Source organism: Nicotiana tomentosiformis, chromosome 2 (assembly GCF_000390325.3).
Source record: "Nicotiana tomentosiformis chromosome 2, ASM39032v3, whole genome shotgun sequence".
Lineage (NCBI taxonomy): Eukaryota > Viridiplantae > Streptophyta > Magnoliopsida > Solanales > Solanaceae > Nicotiana > Nicotiana tomentosiformis.
The window spans coordinates 36,401,768-36,418,388 of NC_090813.1; the positions used below are offsets into that span (position 1 = coordinate 36,401,768).

The 16,621-nt window shown below is 38.8% G+C and overlaps 1 long non-coding RNA gene across 1 annotated transcript; it reads left to right on the top strand.

Annotated features, from left to right (window-relative positions):
- Positions 1-1,448: 1,448 nt before the first annotated feature.
- LOC117276528 (uncharacterized) lies at positions 1,449-3,618 on the top strand. Its single transcript, XR_004506789.2, has 3 exons — positions 1,449-1,538; positions 2,595-2,657; positions 3,441-3,618. It is a non-coding gene; the product is annotated as an uncharacterized lncRNA (long non-coding RNA).
- Positions 3,619-16,621: the final 13,003 nt, after the last annotated feature.

Sequence of the window (16,621 nt, forward strand, 5' to 3'; positions counted from 1 at the left end):
TGTAAATTTCTATTTTCCTTCCGCGAGGTGTTAATTGCTCTTATCCCATATAGTTAAATTGTGACATACTACTTACTTGATTTATCCCCATTATCATTATTATTATTATATTGTTAAACTTTTCTCCCTGTCTTTTATTATTTCAGTAGGGCTTGACCTGACCTCGTCACTACTCTACTGAGGTTTGGCTAGACACTTACTGTGTACCGCTGTGGTGTACTCATACTATGCTTCTGCACATCTTTTTGTGCAGATCCAGTTACATCTTATCAGACCAGGCATCAGTGAATTATCCGTACGAGAAGATTTCGAGGTATATCTGTAAGCGTCCGCAGACTCCGGAGCCTCCTTCTATCTTATTATATTGTGTTCCTTATTTTCTTTAGACTCTGATGTATAGAGACATTGAGAATAAATTCTTAGAAGCTTGTGACTTATTCCTACCAGGTTTTGGGAGTTGTAATTGTTAAATTTGCATTTATTATTTATTCGACTATTAAGGATTTAATTTCAGTTTATATTCAGTTATTCTGCATTGATAGGCTTACCTAATCTTAGAGACTAGGTGCCATCACGACATCCTACTGAGAGAATTTGGGATCGTGACAATGCCCTATGTTAATAACATCGTCGTGATTTAAGGGTATTGACTATTTGTATAATAATCAATATATAATTCAATTTATTGACCTAAATTGTCAAATTTACTTAATTCAAACCATAAAAGCTATACTAAGAGGCAATTGATAGCCTTGATTCATAGTTTTGTAGTCATATGATACTAATTGTTAGAAATGCTTCATTTCATTGTTATTCATTGGTTTGGTTGTAATATTGACCGTTATATAATAGCAACCATTTAAGTCCATGTACTAAGGTAGTAGTTTCATGACCATATGCCACTAGCGTAAGTTCATATATATGTAGTATCCAATATATATGACCATCATTTGTGATTATTTATATTCAATTGCTTGATGTAACATAAATATTTTTTAGAATGCATTTTACAATATTTTTAGAATCAATAAAACAATCAATATTTTTTGTATATAATGGTCACTATTTTGCAACGATTTTACATTCTAGCTTTTCTTAGAATATATTTTGCAATATGTTTAGAATCAATATGACTAAAATATTTGAACTAAAATGTAAAATAAAATTCTTGGCCAATATTTTGTAATTTTTGTAGAATCTCAGTATAGTATATTTTATATTCTACCTATGATAAAAGGGAAATCATGATTAAATTTTAGGACTAAAATGTATTCTAGCTTATTTTATTTAGAGAGAAAAAATGATTAAATGCTTGGACTAAAATGTCAAATAAAATTATTTGAGGGAAACAAAGGGAAAATAAACAAATACAATTGGAGGAAAACAAAATTTTGGACTCTTTATATATCTCCTAAACATAACCTAAACCACATTAGCAATTCTCCAAACAAAAAAATACCCTAAACATGGCATGCAGATGGATTGAAGAGGATTTCTATCCATAGTTCAGGGGCACGTCCATTAAACGTGATGATCTGGTATCTTACCCTAGCTTTTCACAATTATTTTTTTTTAGTTTTCATGATATGGTATCTTACCCTAGCTTTCCATTATGTTTGTGCAATTTCTTCCAAAAAGCATCTATGAGTATCATCTTCCTATTTTGGTTAAAATAATTCTTCAATAAAATAGGAAGGAGTGGACTCTGACTCTAACAAGTGGTATTCGAAGAAGACTCGTTAAGGGGTGGAAACAATTTGTTGTCAATAATAATCTGAAAGAGGGGTGTTCTTCTCTTTGAACTTGTTGAGGCTTCACCAGGGGCTGTGATCTTCGATGTTGAAGTGCAAGGAGCCTCTAATGCTTAGCTTTTTATATGTACTTTTATTGACATATAGTGTAATAACCCCATAATTTAACTGAGGACATAATGGTCATTTAGTAAAACTAATTTTGAAAAAATAATAAAGAGCAATGAATGGGCCGTTTCCCATCAGCTAGAAAAAAAAGAGAGGCATGGACTAGGATAGTGGAGAACATTATTTCCAAATATGAGGAATCTGAAAGAAGGAAAACTAAGAAGAAGCCAAAACAAAAAAAAAACCTCTGTAAAAGAAATATTTGCCATCATATTCAGAAAGCATTGCAAGGAAATTAAAAGGGAATAGGGTCCTTCTGGCAACAAGTTTTACAAGGGAACAGGAAGAGGAATTCAACCTCGATTCAGTGTAGATGTACACATAAAAAATTCACGCAACGAATAAAAGAAAGAGGTAACAGTGTATTCTTAGTTTTACTTAAATAGTAATATTATATATATGATCATTGACTTGAGTTAAATGTGATACTAGGATTAACGTTAGTGTTTAATTTTAATGGGTATTATTAGATATAAATTAATTTATTATGATAAAATTAATTAATTGACGAACATTCCATGAACTGGGAAAAGAATTACAGAAAAGTGTTTGATAAGGTCATGGGCGGCCTAACTAAGGTTATTGCGAATGGAACCAAGAGAAATTTGATAGAGTAGAACCCGATTATGTTGGTACTTCACGAAGTTATTTAAACTCGTCTTTGTGATACTATAGATTCATCGAAGAAGCCGTATGGACTGCTCGAGGTGACTTGCTTGGTATTTCGACAAGAGTACTGTAAGTAGTAACCTTACCACAATTTGTGTTTTCATAACTTGCATGATTTACATATGATTTTAATATGAACATGTTACCGACTGTTTTGAATTTGCATGCGGGACAAGTCTTTTCCTTAATATAATACCGCTATATTTATTTGAGATGATTACAGTTAATTTGAATATTCTCATGGTTACTAAACATGTTTTACGATTACTTGAGATAAGATTTAATGTTATCGAAATTAAATTACATGATTTGATAAGAATTGAAATGCCATGTACTATTTTGAAAAGCTTCTTATGAATATTTATGGGTTACAAGGAAATGTATAAATAGGAGGAGACTCTAAAGGATTCCGTCGCTAACGGTGAGCTCGTTAGACCTGGTGCACCTTGTATAGACAGATTATAGTTATAGCCCTCGCTAGTGGGAAGGAAGAACTAGCATGTAGTTATAGTTTTCCCTCGAGTAGGGACCTACAATTATATTTGACTCCGTTTACGAAGGGGTCCACACACTGATACAGATTACATGATCATTTCTTGGAAATCTCCCAAACATAATATTTGATATGACAATATTTATAGAGTTCATTATTAAATTGTTAATCGATTCCTACTTACATGAAAACAGACAAGACTGATTATTGTTACCGATTCGGAAAAAGGGCATTTATTTCGTGATATTTTCTGATTACTATACAAGCATGTTTTCTCACTTGTACCCACTAAAAACGGTTGTTGCTAAGTATTATTACTCATTGAGCTAGCGTCTCGCTCCTCGCTATTTCTTTTACAGAAACCGCATGTGATGTTGGTAACTAAAGCGCACGAACTGACAAATTCCGATGAGCCCCGCATTGCTTCACGTGCGTAAGAAGTTATTTGTTTTCTATTGTACTTTTCTTTTAAAAACTCTTAGAGTCGCTCCGTTATTCATTTTTATTAGTGTCATGAGTATTCTCATATCATTAAAGACTTATGACTAGTATTAGATGTTCTTCCCGTACTTTATAGATGGTTTAAGTATTATTATGTTAAAAATGGTGATTGAAGATGATTGCGTTTTGTTGGGTTGATATTGGCTATCTCTATTGTTGATTTTGAGAGAGGAAAAATTTTGGATTTTCTTAAAAACAGAGGAAACTCTGTCTTATTTTCTGTAAATTCCCGTTAAGGCTTGCTTTGGGATCCTACCCCTTAGAGCCGGTCATGACCCTAAATTGTGTCGTGTCAAAGTTGGTATCAGAGCCCTAGGTTATTCCTGTGACTAATGGAGAAAACGTTAGTAGTAGAATCTCAATTATGATTGTGTAGTCGTCCATTCCCATAATCATGATTCTGCGAGAGCGTGATAGGATGTGTCTGGCCTTTTTTTTCTTGTCCCCCCTTATGTGTGTGACGACTAGGATCAAATAGATGAATCTAACACTGTTTATCATGTTACCATATGGCTCAAGCTTGGTTATCTGATATCAATAAAGTCTAGAGGTTCAGGGACATGAAATGTTGTCTTTAATAGTCGTCTCTCCTAGCTAAGGAGAAGAGAAAAAGCCAGCAGACATGGCTAAGGAAGGTCTGTGCCACCACAATAGAGTGTCATATTGCCACAAGATGTGTAATATAATCCACTCCTAAAATAAGTACTAGTCCACTACCATAACTAGGATATTGTTATCATTGAGGTACTTACCTTTATGCAGAGGAAAAATTGCGAGTGTGATGGATGTAATAGATAGACATGACAAGAATGAGCAATAGACTAGGGCTCTAGAGGCCTCATATACCTAGAAGAATATGGAGAATATATGAGTATCCTTAATAGATTTTCAAATTTGTTAGTTTGGAGAACTCATATGCTCTTCATGAAATACTAAAGGCATTATGAACTCTAGGATATTTCGGTGGCAGGTCCGTGAACCTAGAACCTTACAAATAGGAGAATCTGGCTAGTAAGTAAATGACATGATATGTACTATTAAGAATACTGATAGGTGAATGTAACTAACTTGGGAACGAGTTCACTAAATTATTTATGAGTCACTTCCTTCCTGACAGTCGAAAGTGTGAATTTGCTAGGTAGTTTAAGAATTGAGTTAGACAATAAATCTACCAATATACGACACCAGTTTTCTCACCAGACTAGATACAATTGAATAAGGTAATGATTCACAATTAGTACACATTGTCTCGTATAAATAACTTGATTGATCAGTTAAAAGGAGCCTCCCACTTTTAAAATATTAATCTTTAGTTTGATTATCATTAGCTTAGAATAAGAAAGGAATATATTTTGATGTTAGCTTCTAAAACTTAGTACATACCTTATGAGTTACTTGGGATGCCTTTTGGATCGGTCAATGCTCCGGAAACATTCATAGATATAATAAATATGGTGTTACGATCCAATTTTTACTATATGCCATGATGGTGCCCAACGCTGCCGCTAGGCAAGCCAACAGTGAACTATCCATTTAATTATTCCTTTTAATATTTTCAAAGTCATCAATTTTATTTAATAATAAAACAAATAATAGGTGATCGTAGTAATGTAAAGCATAAACTAAACATGAGAGTAAAGTAGTGAATTTAATAATAAAAAACCACGAGTATCTACTAGAATTACCTAAACCCCGGTGTCACAAGTGCATGAGCATCTAGTAGAATATACAAAACTCCCTAAAACTATTGTCTGAAACAGAATAGACATAAATGATAAACATAACAAGAGAAGGCTCCAGATGCTGTAGAACGGAGTATGAGAAGCAACTTACCACTAGGCCTCCGGGTAATACGGATGCACGTGTAACGACGCGATCGGTCATTTTGAGCTCTAGCGTGTCGTTCGGTGGTTTGAGGCCATGATCAGCTTCACTTCAGGTATTATGACTTGTACGCGTGGTCGGGATTGAATATCGGGAAGTTTGGAGTTGAATTGGAAAGAAAATTCTCATTTCGAAAGCTTTAAGTTGGAAGAATTGACAAAGATTGGATTTTAGAGTAGACGGCCTCAAAATCGGGATTTGAAGGTTCCAGCAGGTTCGTATTATGATTTCGTACTTGGGCGTATGTTCGGATCGGGTTTTGGATGCCCGAGAGTGTTGTGGCACCTATTGTGGAAGTTAGCAATTTGGTAGAATTCCATAAATTTGGATTGAAGTGCATTTCAATATTATCGATGTATGTTTGGAATTCCGAGTCCGAGAATATCTCTGTATGGTGATTCCGGTATTGGGAGCGCGTCCGGAAGTGGATTTGGAGATCCTCAGGTCATTTTGGAGTCGTTTGCCGAAAGTTAGAAATTTGAAGGTTTTTGAGAAGTTGGACTGGACGTAAACTTTTTGATATTAGGGTCGGAATCTAATTCCGGAAGCTGGAGTAGGTCCGTAATGTCAAGTATGACGTGTGTGCAAAATCTGATGGCAATCCGACTTGATTTGATAGTTTTCGACATCGAATATAGAAGTTTGAAGTTCTAAAGTTCATTAAGCTTGAATTGGTGCGATTCATGGTTTTAGCGTTGTTTGATATGATTCGAAGGTTCGACTAAGTTTGTAATGTGTTTTGGGATGTGTTGATATGATTGGTGGAGGTCCCGAGGACCTCGAGTGGAATTTGGATGGTTAACGAATTGAAATACGACTTGAGGGATCTGCTGAAGTTGCTGTCATGACTGTTGCTGGTTTCCTTATACGCGATCGCAAGTGGAAGTCCGCGATCGCGCAGAGTTGTTTTGGGGAGACTATGACTATGCGTTTGCGATGATGGACCTGTGATCGTGATGCGGTGGGTAGTTAAGCTACGCGAACGCGGTTGTGGTAATTCGTTCGCGAAGAAGGAGTGAGGGATGGCCTAATGCTACGCGTTTGTTCATCGCGATCGCGTGAGGAGGAATGCGACCGCAAAGTGTTGGGTTACAGAACGTCGCATTCGCGTAATCTTGTGTGCGGTCACATACAAGAAAATGCGGAGGCAATGTGCTTAGCCTTCGTGATCGCGAAGGCACTCCCGCGATCGCGAAGAAGGGCGGACCTGGGCTGGGCAGAATGTTTTAAAAGCGGGGTTTGATTTTATTTCACCTATTTTTCACACGGCTTGGGCGATTTTTAGAGCCTTTAAGGAGGGGATTTCATCATCAGGCATGAGGTAAGTGATTTCTACTAGTTGTGAGTTACATACAAAGTTTATACATGGATTTTGGGTATGAAAATTTGTAGAAATTTGGAATTTTGAAGAAAAACCTAGAATCTTGTATATTTGGATTTTGACCACGAGTTTTGGACATGGAATTTAGAATAAATTATTTGTTTGAGTCCGTGATGTCATGAGCAAGTTTATCTTCGAAAATTTTTGGAATCCGGGCACGTGGGCCTGAGGGTGATTTTATCGACTTTTCAAGCGGAGTTGGAAATTATTGTAAATAGGATTATAATGAGTATTTGAGTATGTATTAATGGGTTTGCATAATTATTGACTAGTTTTGGAGCGTTGGGCATCGGTTTGAGTCGTCGGAAGGGCTTGGGAGCCGATTAAGGAACTTCGGAGCGAGGTAAGTCTCCTCTCTAACCTCGTAAGAGGGAATTAACCCAATAGGTGAACTAAATTATTATGTGCTTCTATTTGTGTAGGGCTACGTACGCACGAGGTGACGTGAGTCCGTACGTAGCTACTAACTATGCCTATGTCCGGGTAGTTTTAGGCTTACATCATGCCTTGTTGCTGTTGTTGTTGAATTTATGTTTATTGTTTGTCTTGAAAGAAACCGAGGTCGAGTTAGCTTATTAAATGCTTCAAAAGGAGTTGAAATTGAGGAAAAGTTGGGAACTTAAAGGTTTTCATTAGAACTTCATATTTTTTAAAAGAATTGAGGAACACCATAATAACTTAAGAAATCTATATGTAACCGCGTCGCAAGTATGATTCGCGAGCGGGGGAAAATTTCTTAAATTTATATTTGACCACGTCACACGTATGATTCACGAGTGGGGTATTTCCTTATACTACTCTCATGGGAGCGGTCCGTTCGCCTCGGCAGGTTAATAAATGCATCTATGGTTCGCATCATTCGACCCTCGGCAGTACACAGTTTACTTTTATGTTGGATCGGGCCGTACGCCTTGGCATTTCTTATATATATATTATCCTCATGGAATCGTGCATAACATTTGGCAAGAAGCCAGTGTATCTGAGGGTTTTTCCCTGATTTGAATTATGACAACCTCTTGATGAAATCCACTATATCTATATATATATGCTTCGGTTACGGAGGGAGTTTGCTAGTTGAGAGTTTGAGTAAATTGTAAATAGGGAAATCGTACCATATATTTTATACTTATTTGTTTCATATATTTACTCTGTCTCATATTCATTCACTTCTTTACTATACCTGATATTATTAGTCCACTAGTAAGTGTCGCAGTCGACCTCTCGTCACTACTTCTTCGAGGTTAGACAGGATACTTACTGGGTACGCGTTGTTTTCGTACTCATACTACACTTGCTGTACATTTTGTTGTACAGGTACATGTATGGATAGTGGCCTTGTGAGCTTAGCAGCGTGGTTGATACGGGGACTTAGGTGAGCTGCATCTTGTGAGACGATCCGCCACCAGTAGAGTCTCCTTCAGAGTATTTGTATTTTCTTTTTTATCCAAATTTGTATTCCGGACAGTTATTGTATTTTATTTTATTCCCTAGTAAATGCTCATGCTCTTGTGACACCGGGTTCTGAGATGATTATGCGATTATTCAGTATTGAAATTGCAAAAAATATTATTATTTACTCTATGAAGTTCATCATTTATTATTTAATTGAAGGAAATTTACGATTTCAGAAAATATTAAAATGAGAATTTACTAATTATTGGTGTTGGCTTTCTTGACAGTAATGTCCGGTGCCATCACGACCTTTCAAGTATTTTGGGTCGTGACAATGTGGTATCAGAGCACTAGGTTCACTTAGATCTCACGAGTCATGAGCAAGTTTAGTAGAGTCTTGCGGATCGGTACAAAGATGTCTATACTTATCTTCGAAAGGCTACAGGGCTGTTAGGAGCACTTCCCTTCTTGATTCCTCATCGTGCGATTTGATTCCTTGAGGCTTATGCCTTTGTTTCTTTCCTATTCAATCTTATGCGACGTAAAGCGCTTGTTATAAATCGAGAATTGTGGACCTGTAATGGCACTACAGATGCAGTGCAGGATGTTACTCCATACGTAGTTGATTGGGCTATCGTCGTCGCCTTGCGAAAGGATATTCTGTCATTTCAGCTCAGTAGCTGTACTTCTGGGAGCTTTGAGGCTATGTACAGGTTGCTATGATGCTTATGAGTTGTTATCGCACATCATTGATGTGATGGTGGGATGCTTGCCTATGTGTCAGGGCAGTGAATGACTTGAAAGGATGTTTACGCAGTGCATGATTTAGAGATTCATTATTTTACTTCTGACGGAGGAAAGGTAATCAAACTAAGAATATTCAGACTTGGGTTGATGGAGTAGCGGGACTCGATATTTTCGAGCGTGGTGGAATCTTCGCCTGTGGTGTGGCGTCATCGTCCTTGATTGATTATAATGTGTTACGTTCGCCAGTGTTATGGTTTCCTTCAAATGGCCTTAGGAGAGAGTATTATAAATGGTATTGAGAAAGCGGTTGTCATAGGTCGCAGTGTGCAGAGGTTCAGGATCGAATCGACATTCCTGGTATTGATGGCTCGAGAAAGATGATTTCCGAAAAGGTTTAAAGTTGGTAGCGATCTATCGGTTCAAGTGCTACAGAGGTAGATTTTGATTTAAGGCAATAGCTGGGCAGTGAAGAATGAGGAAGGACATGTGGGAGGTGCCTTGCGGTGGATAAACTTATAGAAGGCCAAGTGTGAGAAACAGGAGTCAGGTAGTTACCTAAAGGAGTGAGTTTGACAAGAGTGGGAGAGTGGTAGGGTAGCATGTGGGTTCTGTGATAGGATAGCTACACGCTTTGAGGAAAGTTTAGAGTGATTTGGGAATTATGGTGGACGGTGATTGGGTCTACAGACTAAATTTGAAATATTGGCTATTATACGGGGGGAGATTAGATACAGCGAAAAAGAGTTGCTTGACATAAAGAAAGTTATAACATGACTTTGGATTGGAATGTATTGTTGCACCTTTAGTTGACGTCCATGGGGAGTGAACGGGCTTGTACAGGTGGTGAATGGGCACGGACCCAGAATGGTTTATTGGTTTCATAGTAATTGTGCTCGGTACGGCATCGTTGGAAGATTTCGAGGAATTTGGCGGGTTGATAGCGCGCAGTCATGTCAGAGAGGAAGGATGAAGGAACCTTGATGGGTTTGAGAGTTATGCAGTAGTGGCTTCGAGCTAAGTGGGAGAGGCCCACTGCCTACGATTGGATTGCATGGTTATCTATTTGTGAAGTTCCTAGTTATCGGTGTATTGGTGGGTTATTACGACTAAGTAAAGAGAACATCAGTGGTGATTTGGGCAAAGGATTCGAAGAATGTGTGCTATAATTGTTCTTATCAATTTATGTTTAGGCTTTGGGAAGACTCGGGATTTATGCTTCATGTAGAGGTGATCTGTAATGAAAGTGATTCAGCCGGGTGCTTCTTTGAGAGAGCGTTCAGGTGCTAGCAGAGCCTTGGAGTCGATTATATTTTAGACCAAGTCAGAGTGGGGGACTCTCAGCCACGGTCTTAGTGGATTCAAAGGGTAAAGTGTGGTGCCTAAGGATTTCGAGTCCATAATATGGTTGAGTATCGAGCTTTTGCAGCAGATTATGAAAAAGGGCTTAGAGTATTCTATGTTATCTTCTATCTATGGTGTAGCATTAGAGGAATGGAAGAAAATAACTTTAGACACGTAGAGGAAGTATCAGAATGAGTGTACCGGTTAACAATGGTTGAATTGGCATGATGGTGGTAGTGATCAGTTCCTTCAGCTTGTTAAGTTATACATGTGAATTGTGGCGGTGTGTGCGAGGCTTGACGGCTGCCGTAATTGATCTTATTTGGAAGCATTCGAATATTATGGCGTGTTATGTATAGACGGATCCCGGAAGGATTATGGTGGTTTAAACCACTACTTGAGGTTTGTATTTCTTCTGGTTATGGGAATTTGGCTGCGTGTTGCAATGGTTCTCTTGAAATGAGCTAAGTAAAATGTTTCTATTTGATGAAGTGGTTGCCCTATTAGTGGTTCCGAATTTATGATGAAATTTTTGTGCTCTTGCGCATTGGCATGATTAAGTGCAGTGCGTAGCATGGGATTTGGAAGTTGAAGATCAAGGTTGCGGTTCGGTGTTGACAAGAATGTCACGAGCTCAGATGAGCGTGAAAGGACTCAGATGGTTAGAGTCAGCTGGCATTATTTTTGGCATCACCTGAGATCGATGTCTGGTATGAAGAGGCTTTGCATATTGAATGCGGATTCTTGAATTTGCTTTATAGCGTTGGTGCGGCCGGTTGTATGAATGTGCAGACTCGTTGTCTGGTGCGGAAGGTCGGGGGAGCGTGTCCAAAGGAAAGATTGTATAAGTGTGACAGGTAGTCACTTAAATGATTAAAGATGGAAACCAAGTATGGAGGTTATCGTTGATGTGAGAATTTATGCCTGGAGGGCGCTCGGTTCATTTGGTTATGGACTGTGGAGGTTTGTTCCGGATATGATGGTTGTTCTTTTGTGTTATGGGAAAAGGGGTTTATTATGAACCCTTGAAAGGCTATTAGACTAGTACGGTGCGATCCGAATCGGGTTGAGGTCCGTGGATGGATCTAGATATGAATGTGGGCTCTATATCAGGACGGATGTGTTCATTTCAGCATAGCTCTCCTTTTGGAGGAGTATTCAGATGTTGGATGTTATTTCGTCACTGACTATTTCATGTAATACTATATTGTGCAGTGTGAGTTATGAAACGCCTTGAGGATTTCATATATGTTGAGGTTCCGTGTAGCGATGGTGTTATGTGAGCAGGATGGCTCTTGAGAGTTAGATCATATATCGCACCTTAGTTGTGCTTGCGTTTTGTAGCGTATGGCACTATCTGTCTCCCCAGGAATGGTATTATGCACTAAGTGTGTTTGTGGCCAATATTCGGGCATTTTGCAGGTATGAGCATTTTAGCTCGATAACTAATTCCTTACAGGTTATTATGTGTGAATCAGGTGGCATGGCGCCACAGACATGTTGTTTGGATCGGGTTGCACGCCGTAACTGTGTGATGTTGAGTACAGTTCCCTATATCTATTCTTGTGTGTTTTGTTTCTCATTTTTCGAGGAATGTTCATAACTCCTTTTCAGTTGTTTAATTAGTTATGTGGGTTGAGTAGTTCTTTCCAGAGTTCGTTTTTCTTATGTATCACATTCAAGTTTGTAGTTTGTCGGCACATTGTGATATCATAAAAGATTTTTGGCAGAGTCTGAGGTGGCTTATTGCCTGGGCAGCTTATACTAGGAGAGATGGGATTATTTGACCCGGGGTCAGTGTGACCAGATCGGTATGAGGCATAGTTAAAGAGTAAATATCATTATTCAGTCCAGAATGAGGTAATGGTTCTTGTCAAGGGGAGAAACTCAATGAATGGTTGACTCGGCAGTTGGTTGTAAATTTCTACGCATCCTTTCCGCTGCGGCAGCATTACAAAATTTGGAGCAGGACATGTTTGTGGCAGGAGGTGTGTTGTGGACATCAGGTTCGTGGAATTTTGGCTATGGTTATTAGAGGATGTTATTATGGTCATGTGAACTATGCTGTGCATGGTGTGAATTCAGCAAAGGTATGCAGTCATGTTTTGGTACATCGTGTGGTGATTGATACGGTGATCGTATGTTGGAAACAGGCCTGGCAGAAGATTCCGGATGTTGGAATTTGGCTCTAAGGCTAATTTGACTAAACAAAAGGGGAATCTTCAGATTTACTCGAGCTAGTGTGCTCAACTGAGTTGTGGTAGCACGGGTAGGTGCACGAGGTGCTAAATAGTGATTTCAGACAACTCCAACGCAGTTCTTAGCACGTTCGAGGACGAACGTATGCTTAAGTGGGAGAGAATGTAACAACTCGACCGGTCATTTTGAGCTCTAGCACGTCTTTCGGTGGTTTGAGGCCATGAACAACTTCACTTTAGGTATTATGACTTGTACGCGTGGTCGGGATTGAATTTTGGGAAGTTCGGAGTTTAATTGGAAAGCAAATTCTCATTTTGAAAGCTTTAAGTTGGAAGAATTGACTAAGATTGGATTTTAGAGTAGACGGCCTCAGAATCGGGATTTGAAGGATCCAGCAGGCTCGTATGATGATTTCAGACTTGGACGTATGTTCGGATCGGGTTTTGGATGCCCTGGGAGCGTTTCGGCACCTATTGTGGAAGTTAGTATTTTGGAAGAATTCCATAAATTTGGGTTGAAGTGCATTTCAATGTTATCAATGTCCGTTTGGAATTCCGAGTCAGAGAATAGTTCCGTATGGTGATTCCGATATTGGGAGCGCGCCCAGAAGTGGATTTGGAGGTCCGTAAGTCATTTTGAAGCCGTTTGGCGAAAGTTAGAAATTTGAAGGTTTTTGAGAAGTTCGACCGGAAGTGGACTTTTTGATATCGAAGTCGGAATCCGATTCCGGAAGTTGGAGTAGGTACGTAATGTAAAATGTGACTTGTGTGCAAAATCTGAGGGCAATCGGACGTGAATTGATAGGTTTCGGCATCTAATATAGAAGTTTGAAGTTCTAAAGTTCATTAAGCTTGAATTGGAGTGCGATTCATGGTTTTAGCGTTGTTTGATGTAATTCGAAGGCTTGACTAAGTTCATAATGTGTTTTGGGATGTGTTGGTATGATTGGTGGAGGTCCCGAGGGCCTTGGGTGGAATTTGGATGGTTAACGGATTGAAATGCAACTTGAGGGATCTGCTGAAGTTGCTATCGTGACTGTTGCTGGTTACCTTATACGCGATCGCGAGTGGAAGTCCGCGATCGCGTAGAGTTGTTTGGGGGCGACTATGAAATATGCTATGCTGTTGCGATGATGGACCTGCGATCGCGATGCGGTTGGTAGTTGTGCTACACGAACGCGACTGTGGTAATGCATTCATGAAGAAGGAGTGGGGGATGGCCTGATGCTACGCGTTTGATCATCGCGATCGCGTGAGGAGGAATGCGACCGCAAAGTGTCGGGTTACAGAACGCCGCGTTCATGTAAGCTTGTATGTGATCGTGTACAGGAAAATGCGGAGGCAGTGTGCTAAGCCTTCGCGATCGGAAGGCATTCCCGCGATCGCGAAGGCACTCCCACGATCGCGAAGAAGGGCGGACCTGGGCTGGACAGAATGTTTTAAAAGCGGGGTTTGAGTTCATTTCACCTATTTTTCACACGGCTTGGGCGGATTTTGGAGCCTTTGAGGAGGGGATTTCATCATCAGGCATGAGGTAAGTGATTTCTACTAGTTGTGAGTTACATACAAATTTTATACATGGATTTTGGGCATGAAAATTTGTAGAAATTTGGGATTTTGAAGAAAAACCTAGAATCTTGTATATTTGGATTTTGACCAAATATTTTGGACATGGAATTGAGAATAAATTATATGTTTGAGTCCGTGATGTCATGGGCAAGTTTATCTTCGAAATATTTCGGAATCCGGGCACGTGGGCCTGAGTGTGATTTTATCGACTTTTCAAGCGGAGTTGGAAATTGTTGTAAATAGGATTATAATGAGTATTTGAGTATGTATTAATGGGTTTGCATAATTATTGACTAGTTTTGGAGCATTGAGCACCGGTTTGAGTCGTCGGAAAGGCTTGGGAGCCGATTAAGGATCTTCGGAGCGAGGTAAGTCTCCTTTCTAACTCGTAAGAGGGAATTAACCCCATATGTGAACTAAATTATTATGTGCTTCTATTTTTGGGGGGCTACGTACGCACGAGGTGACAAGAGTCCGTACGTAGCTACTAACTATGCCTATGTCCGGGTAGTTTTAGGCTTACATCATGCCTTGTTGCAGTTGTTATTGAATTTATGTTTATTGTTTGTCTTGAAAGAAAGCGAGATTGAGTTAGCTTATTAAATGCTTTGAAAGGAGTTGAAATTGAGAAAATGTTGGGAACTTAAAGGTTTTCATTTGAACTTCGTATTTTTGAAAAGAATTGAGGAACACCATAATAACTTAAGAAATCTATATGTAACCGCGTCGCAAGTATGATTCGCCAGCGGGGAAAGATTCCTTAAATTTATATTTGACCGCGTCGCACGTATGATTCGCTAGCGGGGTATTTCCTTTTACTACTCTCATGGTAGCGGTCCATTCGCCTCGGTAGGTTAATAAATGCATCTATGGTTCGCGTCGTTCGATCCTTGGCAGTGCACAATTTACTTTTATGTTGGATCGTGTCGTACGCCTCAGCATTTCCTCTATATATATATATATATATATATATATATATATTATCCTCATGGAATCGTGCGTAACATTTGGCAAGAAGCCAGTGTATCTGAGGGTTTTTCCCTGATTTGAATTATGACAACCTCTTGATGAAATCCACTATATCTATATATATATATATGCTCCGGTTACGGAGGGAACTTGCTAGTTGAGAGCTTGAGTAAATTGTAAAGAGGGAAATCGTACCGCGTATTTTATAATTGTTTGTTTCATATATTTACTCTGTCTAATATTCATTCACTTCTTTACTGTACCTAATATTATTGGACCACTAGTAAGTGTCGCAGTCGACCTCTCGTCACTACTTCTTCGAGGTTAGACGGGATACTTACAGGGTTCGCGTTTTTTTCGTACTCATACTACACTTGCTGTATATTTTATTGTACATGTACATGTATGGATAGTGGCCTTGTGAGCGTAGCAGCGTGGTTGATACGGGGACTTAGGTGAGCTGCATCTTGTTAGACGATCCGCAGCCAGCAGAGTCTCCTTCAGAGTATTTGTATTTTCTTTTCTGTCCAAATTTGTATTCCGGACAGCTATTGTATTTTATTTTGTTCCCTAGTAAATGCTCATGCTCTTGTGACACCAGGTTTTGGGATGATTATGCGATTATTCAGTATTGAAATTGCGAAAAACATTATTATTTACTCTGTGAAGTTCATCATTTATTTTTTAATTGAAGGAAATTTACGATTTCAGAAAATATTAAAATGAGAATTTACTAATTATTGGTGTTGACTTTCCTGACAGTAGTGTCCAACGCCATCACGACCTTTCAAGGATTTTGGGTCATGACAGCACGCCTGGACTAACATCAGATGTACCTGCTTGTGAAGCTACACCATTTATGCAGAATTGTAGTATGAGTACGTAAACAACGTGTGCCCAGTAAGTATCTAATCTAACCTCGAAGAAGTAGTGACGATGGGTCGATATCGACACTTACTAGTGGTCAATATACATAATGTGCAAGAATTATAAATAGGCATGAAATACACCAACAATAATAGAATAAAAGGCAATAATTAAATGATTATTTAACAAAATAACAAATTAAAAGCCCCCAAATATCAAATGCTAATCTGAACAAGTAAGAGGTCATAGAGTAAAACACACATAAGTTATGTCGATATCACGACCCAAAATCCGCTATAGGTCGTGATGGCGCCTAACGCTGCCGTCAGGCAAGCCAACAGTGATTACTCAATTTATTATTTTCGAAATCATGAATCCCCTTAAATAAGTGGAGTAAAACATGGTACTCGTAGAAAAACCCGTGATTTTATTTTCCAATCTCTGTATAAAATATAAATTACAAGGTGAAATAGTAGTATTTATGCGAACTACAATAATGAACATCTAGTAGGAACCCCCAAAACTCGGTGTCACAAATGCATGAGCATCTACCAAGAAATATAATAAAATACAATATCTATCTGGAATATAAGTTAGAAAGAAGAATGTAAATGACTCTGATGGGGACTATATATGCTACGGATCGTAATATGGAATGCAGCTCACCATAAAATCCCCGCAACAACCACGC